Genomic DNA, 9,231 nt, shown 5'->3' with positions numbered 1-9,231 from the left:
AACAGGTCGTATGCTACAGTCTATCAGTCAAACTGCTCAAAATCCAACAAGAAGCAAAAACCCAGAGCTGAGAGTTTACACATAGTACATGGTATCTGTTGAGAATGGGCGTGGAAATAAAACCAAATACTAAGTCCTAAATACAAGAGCCACTGTTGAATATGTGTTTCCTTCAACGTCCAGGGAATGAGATGGGAGGAGCTTGGAGAGTAAGGGCACAGACCAGATGCCCCAATCCCATAAAGTTCTCCAGGGCATGTAGTGTACAACTGTGACCTGAACACTTGAGGCAAGAATATTGCTGCTGGGGCTGGAGAAATGGCTCAGTGGTTTAGAGCACTGCCTGCTCTTCCAAAGGTCTTGAGTTCAATTCCCGGCAACCACATGGTGGCTCACAACCATCTGTAATGAGGTCTGGTGTCCTCTTCTGGCCTGCAGACATACACACAGACAGAATATTGTATACATAATAAATAAATAAATATCGAGACCAGCCTGGTCTGCAAGAGCTAGTTCCAGGACAGGCTCCAAAAACCACAGAGAAACCCTGTCTCAAAAAAACAAAAAAATAAATAAATAAATAAATATTAAAAAAAAAAAGAAGAATATTGCTGCTACCAGCTCAAGGATAACCTCAGCTACATGTGTGTTCAACGGATTTGGGAGTGTGGGTCAATTGGTAGAGGGCTTGCCCAGAATTTCTGAGGCCCTGAGTTCCAACCTCAGAAAAAGAGAGCAGGAAGGTAGGCAATCTGGGCCTCTGGCCAGGAGAGCTAGCATAGCAAACCAGAACCGTAGGGAGCCCCACCACCTTCCCTCTAGTGGTGTCAGAAAGGCTGGGGGGAGGGGGTGCCAGAGACATTCACTGCAACCCCTCCAAGCCCTGATCTGAAGAAAGGAAGATCCCTTTCCACCTCAGAGGCAACAGCAGCCAGGTTTTACTGTTCTGTCCTGGTAGGAGACGGGCCAACCAAACTGAGGGGTTGAATATGACTCTCACAGCCGAGCAACACTGAACAGCAAGGTTTAATCAACACACGAGAACCAGAAAGTTGTTGACGTGAGTGGGAAAAGCAAAACCCCGAGGGGATACAGACACCACAGTGGCAGGACTGCCCTTAGCGGAGCTGAAAGCAGCCAGGGGGCTCAGACGTGGAGTTCAGAGCAGAGGGCTCATCTATGGTTCAAGAGGCCCCAGGTATCAGCTCCATTCTTAGAAAGTCAGGGAGGGGAGGAGGGAAAAAGGAGGAAGGAAGGCTTAAGCTGGGTAGAATGCACCTGTGACCCCAGCGATGAGAATTAAGCGGCTGGCACCACATGCTGCAGTAAACAGTGAAGAACATAGCTGTTTTTCATTAAGGGAGTAAAAATAGTCTCTGCAAAGAAAGAGGGCACTGAATGAATTTTAGACACGAGAAACCCACTACTGAAGAAGGGGAAAAAAAACTTAGCAGAGGGTGCAATAACAGTAGTGCCAACACTGCCCAAGCTGTGCCTGGCAGCTCACACCTGTAACCCCAACCAGCATTGAGTGTCGTCATCAGGAGGACCAAAGGTTCAGTCATTCTCAGCTATGAGACTTTGCCTCAAAAACTAAGCTGGTTGTGGCAGTGCATGTCTCTGATACCAGCACTTGGGGGGAGGAAGAGAAGTGGTTCTCCGAGCTCAGTACAGCCTGGCCCGAAGCTCCAGGACAGCCAGAGTGTATAATACAGAGACCCTGTCTCAAAAACCCAATAGTAGTAATAGTAATAATAATAATAAATGAATAAATAAATAAAACAATAGAAATTACCTCAATCTGAACCTGCTAGGGGCTGCAGCAATGACTCAGTGGTTAAAAGCGCTTATGGCTCTTCCAGAGGATATGGGTTCAGTTCCCAGCACCTACATGGTGGTTCACAACCATCCTTAACTCCAATTCCAGAGGATCCTGTGGCCTCTTTCGAACTCTGTAAATCTTGTCACAATATGGTACACACACATACATGCAGGAAAAACAGTCATATACATAAAATAAAGCTAAATTTAAAAAAGAAGAAATGGTCTGGGAAGATGGATCAGTGGTTAGAGCACTAACTCCTCTTCCAGAGGTCCTGAGTTCAATTCCCAGCACCCACATGGCAGCTCACAACCGTCTGTAACTCCAGTTCCGGGGGATTTGGCATCCTCACATAGACATACATGCAGGCAAAACACCAATGCACATAAATTAAAGACGTGGTGATGGTGCACGCCTTTAATCCTAGCACCCAGGAGGCAGAGGCAGGCAGATCTCTATGAGTTCCAGGCCAACCTGGTGTACAGAGCGAGTTCCAGGACAGCCAGGACTACACAGTGAAACCCTGTCTCAAAAAAACCTAAATAACCGGGCGATGGTGGCGCACGCCTTTAATCCCAGCACTCGGGAGGCCGAGGCAGGCGGATCTCTGTGAGTTCGAGACCAGCCTGGTCTACGGAGCTAGTTCCAGGACAGGCTCCAAAGCCACAGAGAAACCCTGTCTCGAAAAAAAACAAAAAACAAAAAAACAAAAAAAAAAACCCTAAATAAATAAATAAATAAATAAATAAATAAATAAATAAAAGGAAATTATGTGCAGGCATCACTGGGATGGGTGAAGTGACTCAGGGGCTAGGTGCTTTTAATTTGTATGCAAAGTCCACAGCAGCCACCAAAGAAGGCACAGACAGATGTGTGGCCATGGCTCAGGGCTGCACCCTGGCAGCAGTGTTCCTCCATGGCCTCTGCTTCAGTTCCTGACTCCCGGTTTCGGTTTGAGTTCCTGCCCTGAGTTCCTTTGGCTCATGGTGGATGTGACCGAGCCAAATAAACCCTTTCCTTCGCACACAGGAATCCAGGTGTGGTGGCGCATACCCGTAACCCTCTACTCATTGGGTGGAAGAGGCCGGGGATCAGAGGTCCAAGGTTGTCCTTGGCTGCAGAGGGAATCTGAGGCCACTTTCAAAAAGCCAAGTTAAATGTGCATCTAACATAGGATCTGCTGTCCTGCTCCCAAGCACATGAATCACCCTACGTCCGTATGAAGATTTGACAAGAACATCCATAGCAACAGATTGAATCAGAAACCACTGCAGACTCATAAGCAGGGGAATGGAGAGACACATTTCAGGACATCCCATAATATGAATACTTCAGAATATCCATGACTGAGCCCTGGAAAGAATGAGCAAAGACTTGAGACACTTCTGTGCGTATAAAGCCTTGGAAAGCACAAATGTCAGTAGCGACGGGAGTGTCATGGGTAAAGAGGGTTGGGGGGTCACAGGGAAACTGGGGGTGTCGATACACACTTTCATGATCTCACTGTAACAGTTTCGGCTGTGTATACGGGTATCTATAGATGTGTAATTGTCACTTTACCCATACTTCCAAAGCACTAATTATCCCTCCATGAAGCCGTTTAAGGGGGGATTTATAAACAAAATAATAGTTGGTTAGACCTCTAAACATAGTAAAAGATGCTCAGCCTCTCATTATAAGGGAAATAAAGATTGATAGTCACAACAAGGATGGCTGGTACAACTACAGACATGGTCTCCTTGCCGTGCTGTGGGGGCTGCAGGGGAACTGGCACCAAAGCAGCACTGGTGGGAAACACACACAGAACAAAGGGTTTCGGGGAGAGGTGGCCGCACACAGAAAAACAACCTCTGTGTTCAAGTTTCTTGGAAAGTGTCCTGACTACGCCTACACACACACACACACACACACACACACACACACACTGTAACACTATGTAAAATCGCAAAATAGTGGACATGACCTAACCATCTCCCCTGGATGGCTGACAGAACAAATGTCTGTGTGTGCAAAGGAGGGCCGTGAGCAAGGGAACCTGACGTGAGCTTCAAGACAACAACTGGGAGAGACAGGCAATCAATCCCAGGATGGTGGAGCACACCTGTAATCCTAGCATGCAGCTGAAGCAGGAAGACCATGAGTCGATATGGTTATAACAATATATGTGGGTCTAACGGCAATGCCGCTTCGTGTGTTAGGAAGGATGGTGGGAAGAGGGAAAAAGCGGTGGAGGGGTATTCTTCAGAATATGCTGTTTAGTTCAGCTGTTTTTAAAGATTTCTTTTCCAGGCATGACGGCACATGCTACCCATGCCCTTTTATTCCAGCACTTGGGAGGCAGAGGCAACTGAATTCTGTGAGTCCGAGGCCAGCCTGGTTTACACATAAAATTTCAGACCAGCTAAGGAGACCCTGTCCAAGAAAGAAATGAAAGAAAGAAAGAAAGAAAGAAAGGAAGGAAGGAAGGAAGGAAGGAAGGAAGGAAGGAAGAAAGGAAGAAAGGAAGAAAGGAAGAAAGGAAGAAAGAAAGAAAGAAGAAAGAGAATAAAACGGAACAAAGCGGGAACACATTGGCAGAACCTGAGCATCGTGTGAGTCACACTGAACTAAAAGGGTCCCGTGCTCCGGTGGCCGGAAGGGTTCAGAGGACTGCTCCCAGAAAAGCGGCCTTTTCTGGTGAAAAGTCTCCAGAAAGTCATTGAAAGTCCTGGAAGTTGTTCTGAATACTCTCGGCCAAAGGGAAAACAGAATTCAGGAAAATCTACCAAATTCTGGCAGCAGCAGTGAGTTTGGGGCACTTGCCTTGGCCCCGTCCCCCTCTGCCCACATGATGGGTGCAGCTAAGGACAGGCTCCTCCCCCAGGACCAGCCTAGGGCTACCACAAAGGCTACCGAAGGCTCTCCACCCCAGCTCCGTGCGCTGCGTTGCAGACTGCTTCGCCGGGGTCCTTCCTCACCAAATCCCCTTTGGAGGTCGGAAGTCCAGCTCCAGAGCGGCAGGAAGAGGAGTCTAGTCTCAGTGTCTTTGCCCAGACTTACGGTAAGGTAGTGGGTCCCTGCCAAGAGAGGTGAGTGGAGGTCACGGTCACAGGCTGTCCCTTCCCAGATGCCAGATCTTTAAGTTGCAGGGCTGGCCCGCGCTGCCTCCGCTGACCAACAGTGCTGGAAGGCTCCACTAGGGGGCAGGCCAGCCTAAGGGCAGGGAACGCCCTAGCTCAGATAAAGGGACCCCGGGAAACAAAGCAGAAAGAAATTCCAACCCAAGTCGTCAACAAACTCTAGAAACATGGGCCGTCGCATAAAGAACAAGGGAGGAGTAGAAAGGGGCTGTGGAAATGGCTCAGCTGATAGAGTGCTTGCCAGCACACGCGAAGCCTGGGGTTTGACTCCCAGCACAGGATAAACTAAGTCTAGTGGAGGGGGAGATAGGGGGAGCAGGAATTCAAGGTCATCCTCAGGTCCTTAGCTAGAAACCTGGTTCAAGGCCAATCTGCAGTAGAGACCCTGTTAAGAAAAAGAAAGCAGAGCTGGGCAGTGGTGGTGCTCACCTTTAATCCCAGCGCGGGGAGGCAGAGGCCGTGCGGGAGCCGGGTCTACAGAGCTAGTTCCAGGACAGGCACCAAAGAAAGCTACACATAGCCTGGCAGTGGTGGCGCTCACCTTTAATCCCAGCACTTGGGAGGCAGAGGCAGGCGGATCTCTGTGAGTTCGAGACCAGCCTGGTCTACAAGAGCTAGTTCCAGGACAGGCTCCAAAACCACAGAGAAACCCTGTCTCGAAAAACCAAAAAAAATAAAATAATTAAAAAAAAAAATCACAGAGAAATCCTGTGAAAAAAAGAAAGAAAGAAAGCTACTGCTTTCTTTAACCTTGTTTTCTTTGCCTTCTTTATTTTTTCCTTTTTTGGTGAGATGATAGAGTTTCAGAGATTTACAAATAAACAAAAGTGAGAGCATTGCAGATGCTCAGATCCGACTGATAAGGACTAACAGATGACTTTAGCCCAAGGAGCAATTAAAACAGGTAGAAGCTTAGATCTGTAGGAAGGATGAGGAGCGCTGGATAAATGTCAGGGATGTGCATCTTGTTTTTCATTTTTGGTTTTGTTTGGTTTGTTTGTTTGTTTGTTTGTTTCTCTGAGTAGCCCTGGCTGTCCTGGAACTCACTCTGTAGACCAGGCTGTTCTCAAACTCAGAGACCCCTAGCTTTTGCCTTTTGAATGCTGGGATTAAAGGTGTGTAACGCCACTGCCCAGCTCTATTTTTTTTTAAAAAAAAATTGTTTATTCATTGTACGTATATAGCGTTTTATCTGTATGTATATGTCTTCACACCTGAAGAAGTCACTGGAGCCCATGGGACTACTCTTTATAGACATTTGTAAACTGCCTTGTGTGTGTTGGGAACTGAAATCAGGACCTCTGGAAGAGCAGTGTGGCAGAAATGCCACCCCAAAGGGAGTGGCACCATTAGGAGGTGTGGCCTTGTTGGAGTAGGTGTGGTCTTGTTATGGAAGAATGGAGGTGGGCTCTGAGGTCTCATCTATGCTCAAGTCACACCCAGTGAGACAGCCCACTTCCTGTTGTCTGCAAGATATAGGTCTCTCAGTTTCTTTTCCAGCACCATGTCTGCCTGCACACAACTATGTCCTACCATGATGATCACGGACTGTTATGTCCAGATTGCAGAGCCCCCCAAAAAACCAACAAGGAGACTGAATCCTGTATGTAAAAGCAAAGAGCCTTCTTTCTTTCTTTCTTTCTTTCTTTCTTTCTTTCTTTCTTTCTTTCTTTCTTTCTTTCTTTCTTTCTTTCTTTCTTTCTTTCTTTCTTTCTTTCTTTCTTTCTTTCTGAGACAGAGTTTCTCTGGGTAACCGCTGTCCTGCAACTTGCTTTGTAGCCCAGGCTGTCCTGCAACTTGCTTTGTAGCCCAGGCTGGCCTTGAACTCAGAGACCCTCCTGCTTCTGCCTCCCGAGTGCTGGGATTAAAGGCTTGCGCCACCACTGCCGAGCCTTTATTCTTATTCAAGTTCGAACTTGGACCCTCCAAGTGTCCAATGCATTGGCACAGTCAGAGCACTTTGAGCTCAGTTGGGGTGGGGTTTTTATAATAGCAGAGGTGGGGGTCAGGGATGTCTAAGATTCAGGACTTCTGATTGGCTGACATTTGTCTAGGGGTGTCTTGGTGAAAGGGGATGGGTGTGCTGGACTAAGGGACATCAGGTTTCCTGTGTACAACAGTTGGAACATTAGGAATTTCTTTTGGATGAGCAGAATTTGATGGTTTCAGCCACGTGGTTCTGGCTTGAGCGTCAAGGATAGAAGAAAGGGGTTATGGAGTTATCTCTGTGCCTATGGAAAGCCGCTGAGGTAAGGCATGTGTCAGGGGTGTCCCTGAATGGAGGCCCAGAGAGGCCATTGCATGAAGCTGTGAAGTTGAAGCTGATTGCCTTGGAGACCCCAGGATGTTGGAGATGCCAGAGCCATGGGATCCCTGCTGAGGAGAGCTGCTGACAGGGAGTGGAGCCAGCCCGAGAGAAGGAAGTGTGCTACTTTCAACAAGGCTGATCTGAAGAGCATTTTGACATCAGACATGGAGATGCAGAGTCTGGAGTTTGCCCAACTGGTTTTCACTCTTGCTTGGGTCCAGTATTTCCTCACTATGATCCCTTCCCTATGTTTGGAATCATAATATATATCCTATGCCATTGTGTGTTGGAAGTTTGTGATCTGCTTTTTGCTTTTGATTTTATAGGGAGATTGCAGTTAATAGATTGCATGAATCTCAGAAGAGACTTTGAACTTCATGAGACAGATCACTTCTTGTTGTCTGCAAGATGTAGGGCTCTCAGTCACTGCTCCAGTACCATGTCTGCCTGCACACTGCCGTGTCCTATAACGGACCAGAACTCTGAAACTGTAAGCTGCCCCAATGAAATGTTTTCCTCTATTAGTATTGCTGTGCTCATGGTCTTTTCACAGCAATAGAACACTAAGACAAGCAGCAAACACCCTTAACTGCTGAGCCAGCTCTCCAGAGGGCAGAAAATGCAGGTATCGTAAGTGGCCTCTGTAATTCATCTCGTTATAAAATACGTATCAACAATAGCACCAGTGCTGGAGAGCAGGACCCAACGATACAATATTTCTATAAGGTCTGTGCAGTTGAAGTGTGAAGCAGAGGTGGAAAGTGGGAGCAGGTGACTGTACAACAGAAACTGCTGACTCTGAGACTCTGACTCGAGGGGCATGTGAGCAGCCTTAGAACAATTAAGGAGCAATAAAACTAGCCAGACGTGGTGGTCCATGCCTTTGGTGTCTCTACTTGACCGGCAGAGTGGGCTGGATCTCTGTGAGTTCCAGGCCAGCTGAAGATACATAACGAAACTCTGTCTCAATAAATAAATAAATAAATAAATAAATAAATAAATAAATAAATAAATAAATAAAAATCAGGGGGCTGGAGAAATGGCTCAGAGGTTAAGAGCACTGGCTGTTCTTCCAGAGGTCCTGAGTTCAATTCCCAGCAACCACATGGTGGCTTACAACCATCTGTAATGAGATCTGGTGCCCCCTTCTGGTGTGCAGACCGAATATTGTATACACAATAAATAAATCTTTTAAAAAAATCAGAGGAAGTAGTAGTAAGAATCCAATAGAGGCCGGGTGATGGTGGCGCACGCCTTTAATCCCAGCACTCGGGAGGCAGAGGCAGGCGGATCTCTGTGAGTTCAAGGCCAGCCTGGTCTACAAGAGCTATTTCAGGACAGGAACCAAAAGCTACGGAGAAACCCTGTCTCAAAAATCAAAAAAAAAAAAAAAAAAAAAAAAAAAAAAGATGTAAGAGTTAGCCAGTAAGAATCTAGAACTAATGGGCCAAGCAGGCTTTTAAACAATACAGTTTCTGTGTGGTTATTTTGGTTCTGGGTGGCCGCGATGAACAAGTGGTCTTCCTCCAACACGTGTGTGCCGGTGTTCAGCTTGCTTCCTCCACTCTTATATAGCCTGGGATCCTGTGCCAATTTACCCACAGGAGGTAGGGCTTCCTACCAATCAAGATAATCCCCCACAGGCTTGCTCACAGGCCAACCCAATCTAGACAACCTTTTTAAAAAAAAACTTTAATTTTAAAAAGTTTATAAGTGCTTCGACTGCATGATTTGCAACATAGGCGTGCCTGATGCCCTCAGAGGCCAGATTGGGCTTTGGATCCCTGGAACGGGAGTTCAGGGTAGTTGGTTATGCGCCACCACTATGGTGGCAGAGGGAATGGAAACTCGGTCCTCTACAAGAGCAGCCAGGGCTCTTAACCACTGAGCCATCTTGCTAGCCCTTGGACAATCCTTTATTGAGACTCCCTCCACGGGTCATTCTAGGTGTGCCAATCTTTGTTATTAAGAAAAAGTCTGTT

The sequence above is a fragment of the Chionomys nivalis genome, chromosome 7 (genome assembly GCF_950005125.1).
Source record: "Chionomys nivalis chromosome 7, mChiNiv1.1, whole genome shotgun sequence".
In the NCBI taxonomy this organism is placed as follows: domain Eukaryota; kingdom Metazoa; phylum Chordata; class Mammalia; order Rodentia; family Cricetidae; genus Chionomys; species Chionomys nivalis.
This window is presented reverse-complemented; position numbering follows the sequence as displayed.